The following is a 7,325-nucleotide window of genomic DNA, read 5'->3' on the forward strand; positions in this document are numbered from 1 at the left end:
GCAGTCACCTCAGAAAACTCCCTCAGGTTCCCGTCTCTCTTTCTACAGGCGCTGCCAAGCCTTTTGTCATGCTATGACTTCCAGGAGTACATCTCATAGTCTTACAGTAAGCTGAGACCATTCTGACTCCCTCTCACTAGCTTAGGCAATGTGCGTGTATGACGCAGGCTGCATGCTCTCTGAAGAACAGTCTAGTTACTTGTCAGAATAAGAGCCGCATTTCTTCTCTCACTCAACCAGCAGACTAGCTCAGCGTACTGAGCTAGCTGTAGTTAGACCTGGTTGCAAGCAGTGATCAGCAGAGAGAATCATGTGCATGGAAAGAACCCAAATAAAAAGGCAGACAAATTCGAAGAAGCTAAGATTTTCAAAAACTTTCAGTAAATTTAACAGATGAGTCTTACATGAATCCTCATCTCTCTTATTGAAAAAAATCTCAATAATAATCCTTGAATATATCCAAATCACTAGTGAGTTCTGAAAGAACAAGGTAATATACTGAGCAAGAACTCTTGAGCGCGTTTATAAAGCTTCTCAGCTGGGAAAAGTATTACTTACTATCTAGTGAAGCTCTGAACCTAGTCATGCCAGCCTTCACACCACAGATATACTACGCTAATGCAATAGCAAATGACTGCTAGTTGTAGACATTCTTAACTCTTTCACCTGCTTTTGAAAACACAGTGTAATATCAAAATGATAGAGTTGAAGAGACAACCTGAAAAAATTAACTATTAGAAGAACAAATCCAGAGTATCATTGTTGGTCTAAAAGAGCAAAAAAAGAGGAGCATGGGAAGTATCAATACTGTAGAAACAACGTAAGTATTACCAGATACTGGTTACTCTTCCTGGGACAGTTACATATATTTTGCAATTTTTTAAGCTCTTTACAAGAATTCTGTCAGATAGTACCCTCCAGACTCCATACCAATTTGCCAAGTGAATAGAGAATGCCAGTTGCTTGCTGTTTATAGTTATCTCATCCAGCATGAAAATAAGCGAGTGATTCATGGTTTTGACATGGCATACAGTGCAAAATTGTCAAGGAACATAAATACTTCTATCAGACAAACCATCCCGTTCCACAGACGGTTGGTCAGAATCAGTCCTCTGATACACATCACCTGGAAGTGTTCTGAAGCATCATTATCATTGTTTCTATTTCTGCCCTCGTTTACTACCTGTTCATATTACCCTGTTCATATTTAATCTACTATTTTATTATCTCAATTTACTACATTTCAAATGGGTCAGGTAATTTTCTAGCTTTGCTACTATTTAGGCTCCAAATAAGAAAAAACTAATTTAAATAAGAATAGAATTATTTGTGTTAATGGGACTGCTGATGCACTAAAGTTATGGAAATAACTACTAGACCACACTGAATACACCTGGAATGCCAAAGTAAGAAATACTTTTTATGTTCTCAGCTTGCTTTGGGATTATTAAACCACGGATATTTTGTACAGATATTTACACAGTTGCATGGTGTCAGAAACTTCGTATTAAAATCTGTATGGATAAAATTTTGGCACAGCAATTAAAAACATACCCCCAGATACTAGAATATTAAACTTTGTGGAGGGGAAACTGTGCCACCAGTTTGAAAGAGTAATGAAGACTGAACAGAGAGTTCAAAAAACTTCTTCAGATGATGATCACGCAAAATCTTGTAGTCTTAAACAAGAAACTTGGTTCTCTCAGAAGGACTTCTCTTGATTTCAGGAGCAGTAATAGCAAAGTCTGAGTTTGAGCAAACGTGACTAAGAGCACATGTCCTAAAAACATATTCAGTGAACAAATATGTTTGCATATGAATAAAACAGGTTTTGTAGAAGAAAAATTCTTGTGCTTTTTACATAAACACATCACAACAGCAGATATCGGAATTAACAGTTATTTTTGTATAAAAAATTCAAAATAAATAAGTAATGAAAAAAATTCCACTGTTCAAGATTAAAACCTCATTAATCAATTACTTTTCTACCACATCTCTTAACAGCTTTGAGTATAGCTCAGGTAATCAAACAACGTCCCTGCAATAAAACTAACTGTATGAAAACATTTTTCTGATAGCTTAAATAATCTACATAATTATGCATTTTTTTAATCAAAAACAACTAAATTCAATCTCTGACCTTATTGAGAGTTTAAGCACCTAGCCAGCTAAAAAAAAAAAAAAAGGCTCACTGTTGAATTATGTTTATTCACAACAACCAAAATTACCACAAACTCTCACAGAAGCTTTCCGAGATGTGCCAATTACCAAACAACAGTCATGAGAAACTGCTCTGCTAGTAAGTTCCCAGTCAGCACCTTATGAAAGATGGATTCTTTAGAGATGACACAAAGAAGAGAAAAAGGAGAATTTGAGAATGGAAAACTTTTCAGTATAATTATTCATGCTCATAAACACTGCATGCTAGGCCAGAGCCCCTATGCAATTTAGAATGTACCTGATCACCATGTTTATTCACACCTTCAAGGATGTTTGTTTAAAACATATTCCTAGTATGAATCTCTGAAGACTTCCTACTGGTTTGCACAGTATTTAATTGAATGACAGACAAAAAAGAGATGGTGGACCTAGCTATGAGAAAAGCAGAAGGCAGACAACAAACAAGACAAAAAATAACTGAATAATTTCCAGGCTAAGACTTCCTGTGTTACTTTAATTTTTAAACATAGATATATGTTTGCATATAGCACAATTTACATCTGCTTGAAACAAAAAGAACAGTCTATAAGTAACCGAAACACCAGCTCGAAGGAGTGACTGTCAAACTGTATTTGGACAGCAAAGATGACCATTTCCAAAGACCAGTGTAGGGCCCACTACTAATCTGGGGGGATACTGGTTAACCCTGTTACTACTAGTTTTGGTCTGTCATTGCTACTGACTAGCAAAGGCTGTGAGAAATAAATTATTGTGAACTGAAGCCATGCATTGGACGTTGCAATTGTGTGTAAGCAAGGCAAACTGTAGTTGGAACTTCTATGCTTCTATAAACGTGTATCCCTCAAAAAACAGGACACTAGATAAGGAAGAGATTCTGCAAGAAACACAAAAGAAAAACTTAGATAAGAACAAAGAGTTGAGGCTTTAAACCTCTGAGAATTTTCCCTCTCACATAGGTGGCTACCTAGTTTATTTAGGGGTAGACCAAATAAACCACAAATCAAGGCATGAATATTGAAGTCAACAGGAGAATGCTCAATTTTTGCAAGTAGTATGGCTTAGGGTGAAAAGTGACAAACATTTTATTCTCAATCACACTTTTTTCTGTGGTGAGTCTGGCAGATAGAAAAGAACAGTTGCCAGGACCTTTGCATGAAGATTCAATCATCACTGGAGAAAGAAGAAGTTCTAAGCTTTGATAAGAGAACTTTACGTCCCAAGTGACAGTCTTTTCCATGGTCAGATTACTATATACTCTGAGATTAAAAACAATGAAATAAAAATGAAACAAACATATTAGAGATGGATCAAGTCTTTTCATACACCGGTTTCAAAAACAGGTCCAGTCAGACAATAAAATCCATATTCAAAATGTTCTGATTGCAGCAATTTTTTTTTTCCCCATGGCAAAGCGCCCCCCAAACGCAGCTTCAAGACAAACGGCCTAGCATATAACTACAACTTCTTCATGCTGCCACCTGGTGGGCTGCGGTGACAACACCATCCACGTGTAGCAAAAGCGCAAACCAAGGATCGGGATTTTCCATCCGATTCCCTGCCCCCCACCCCGAGAGTTCCACGCTAATCTGAAGGTTCTGTTCTCTCACTTCCCTCCCTCCATACCTTGCCTGCTGAGATGCAGAAGCCATTTTCAGTAGTATCTTTGTTTCTCCATGAATACAGAAAGTACACCACGACTTCTGGAGTAGAAAACTAGGTATCACCAGCTTCGTATTTGTCAAGGTTGCACCTCTGCTCTCATAAAGGAGGACTATTAGCAACACTAGCCTTCGTCCTTACATGAAGCATCAGTCCACTTTCATAGTTAAGTTGTCTTTTGAGGTCCTGCAGTTCTAGACTAGCTAGTCTTTCAAATGACCCAGTATTACCATTTCTGTGGTTTTTTTGTTGTGCCTTTTTTGTTGTGCCTTTCTTTCTTTCCCATCGTGTCACGTTAGAGATTAAATGCACGTGAGAAAGATCAATACTATTTCTATTTCACCTGCAAGAAACAATTACTGTATGGATGTTTTGAAAGGGGATTCTGACACAGCAAACAGCCTGTTTTGTGATGTATATGACTTTCAGACATGATTTTTCCCTTCCTGAAATAAAAACTAATGAAAGGAAATGGTTGTACCTGTATATAATCTCTCCAGCTCCTTTCTCCATCAATTTTTTTTTGCTGCAAATAGACAAAATGTTCTTTGATAAAAAAAAGCAAAGCAATCTTTTTCCAACACATTCAATTAAAGAATCACTAAATAAAACCCGAATCAAACAGGCAACGTCCCACAAGCAGTAGCAGGCACCCAGGCGAACAAACAGAGCAGCTGGCAGTGACCAAGCAAATAATTCGATACAGTATAAATGTCCATTAAAAACAAGCCCCAAGACAGATTTTTCTTTTTTTTTTTTTTCCTTTAAGGAAGTATCAGGAAAGAAATAATTTGTTATTTGAAAATCTAAACCAAGAAAAAAAATCAGGAAAAACACCCACCCACCCTTTCTCCCCACATAACTAGCCAGCTTTCTTGGCCACTTCAAAAATCTCATATTACTGCTAGTTAACCAACCATGTAATTCTAATTTGTTATCACAGAGCAGGTACTGCACATGCTTATTTAGGCCATCCACATGACAGGGTAATTTGTAGTTATATAATTTCATGGTAATTATAGTTGGAATTACTATGTACAAACTGGGCATTTCCAATGTAATTACCAAAAACTAGAGGCTCAGTATTGACATGATTAGTAGAACCCTTGCAAAACAAAGTATTATGTAAGACTGACTTGGAGGTTGTTTCTCCCTCCTCCTTTAGCTTTGTAATCGAGAAAGAACAAAAGTGCAGAAAGCCGGAGACTGAAGCCAACATTTTTTGGTGTGGGTGGCACTCACCTCCTATGAGTTGATTACAGTTGCTGATTCTGCCCGCTCCTATTTGTTGTCAAGGATGACACAATTTCTCAAATGTTATTGCTCCACCGAAGAATTTTGGTGGCTAAAAAAATATTTTTATTTTAAACCTTAATTGTTCAATTTGAAGACGGACACCAGTGCTACTATCCTTCTTTCTGGTGTATTCATTACTACACAGTACATGGTTTCTGCTTGTGTCACAGACACGAGAACACAGCTGTAACTGCGTAAGCCTATGTAAAAAAGCACCTTCAATATTTGAGATCGCGAACGTGTCGCTAGCCATATCTGCCTCATTTATTTATAAGTGGCCCGGGAATTAAAGGCCTGTTAGGCTACATAAATTCTGTAAATTGTTTTTCTGGAGTTATCTTCAGTTCACAGTTCATGGTCTCATTTGAGAGACTTAATTCAGGGAAGCCTATTTACATGGTTACAGTATTTGAAGCCCAAGAGATGGTGCTGTCCTCGCATGCTGTGATGGTTAAGCCTTTGTATCAACATCTGGAAATGAGGCAATGGGCACATGCAAACATGCAGAGCATCAATTCAAACGTCCCAATTATATGATCAATAAAAATAAAAAATGGGAAACTTTATAACTATCTCAAGGCACTGAAAGTCTGAACAAGGAAATTCATGACAAACAGCAAAAAAGTATTTTCAGGTTATGCCGATTAGGGATAGAGACAAAATACCAAGCATGAAATTTCAGTCCCATCAACAATGAAGAAAAAAAGTTGGCATAAATGAACTTGAGTGCAGCATTAAACTAGAATTATTTCACCTACAGCTCCTCGTAATGTATAGGTATTCTACCATACTTAACATGACATGCTGCAAGTTTATACCAACAGCTGCAGCCAGCCAGCCAAAATTTGTTAAGTGTACTTAGTCAAAATCCTGGAAAACTGACAGCCAGAGAAGACTGAAGGACTGATGAGGACGCAGCAGCTCCACAACACTATTACAGTCAAAGTGCCTCATTCATGGATCTGTTTCTTGTGCTAATAATGTGGCCTACATTATTACAAGTAGTAAATTAGAAAGATTATCTGTCAGTGAAGACTTTGAAAAATACTGTAATGCTCAATTTACCTGGTGCTCTAAGAAAAATAAATCATCCCCCCTTGTAACTGAAAAAGGAAGCCAGCTGGCTGGGAAGAAAAAGCTACAGAAAGAACACAACTACAATATGACAAAACGAAAGAGATCTTGCTAAGCACCGAACTCTCAGTCAAAGGATGGAGATGGGAGAGCAGGATGCTGCGCTGGAGGTGGTTCTGCCCTAGTTCAGTTGAACTGGATGCTACTTAAAGCTAGTTTCAAAACTGACAGTTGAAAGTCTCCTGCAACAAACTTTTTTCCCTATTTGCTTTATTTTTCTCAGACTTCTCCTACCTATGTTGTTTTCTTATCCTTGCTCACACTCAACCTGCAAGGTTCCACTTCCTGGCTCCAGAAGTAGCTGCTAATATTTTGGCAATACAGCCTTGGGTGCGAAGGATGGAAAAAGGCCTATAGGCAACACTCACATTTAAGCTAGTGCATAAAGGAAGAAGAAAAGAGGGAAGGTGAGCAAGAAGATGGCAGGATGCTTTCCAGCACTGGACAGATCCTTGAGCAACCAGTTTACCAGGCCTCCAGATTGCATTGCAGCTTGGAACAGAATATAAAAACATTCTTCAATTGTTAAACATTAAACCTATCCAGTGTGGAACTGCTGCTCTAAGAAGATGGCAAACCTAAGCAAATTGGTGTGTGCAGGTTCTCCCTCAGGGTTTCACCTTGCTGTGGAGGGGTTTGGGGAGTAGTGAGGGGGAAGGACCCTGGCAACTGATCAGCTGAAACCCTCTTGGTCCAGGTGCTGTGCTGGCTGTCACATCCTGATTGGCCGTACTAAGTTTCCGAATTGAGAAATTATGCACAGAAAAGTGACCAGAGACTGCTGCCATTTACCATTGGGTTGGGCCGCCATTCAAGACAGAGCAAAGGGCCTTATATTCTGGGTCTGATTCTCCCTTGCTCTCAATGACCCTATTCTCTAGAACAAAACAACATCAAAAAAACTCTGTAAGTTCATCTTTGTTATGATTACAACCCCAATTATATTGGTTTTACATAAACTTGAGCAGAAAGGAATTAAAAACCTACAGGGAAATGAAACAGCAGCATCAGTTACCGGGCTGACCTGTAGACAGGAATTAACCACTCAGAAGCCA

General features: G+C 38.4%; 1 protein-coding gene across 1 annotated transcript in view; it reads right to left on the reverse strand.

Annotated features, from left to right (window-relative positions):
• Positions 1 to 7,325, reverse strand: part of RORA (RAR-related orphan receptor A) — a gene marked incomplete at its 5' end in the record, with an annotated part of 262,212 nt that overhangs the window by 218,575 nt on the left and 36,312 nt on the right. The window lies entirely within an intron of this gene.

The sequence above is a fragment of the Charadrius vociferus genome, unplaced genomic scaffold (assembly GCF_000708025.1).
Source record: "Charadrius vociferus isolate BGI_N301 unplaced genomic scaffold, ASM70802v2 scaffold325, whole genome shotgun sequence".
Classification (NCBI taxonomy): domain Eukaryota; kingdom Metazoa; phylum Chordata; class Aves; order Charadriiformes; family Charadriidae; genus Charadrius; species Charadrius vociferus.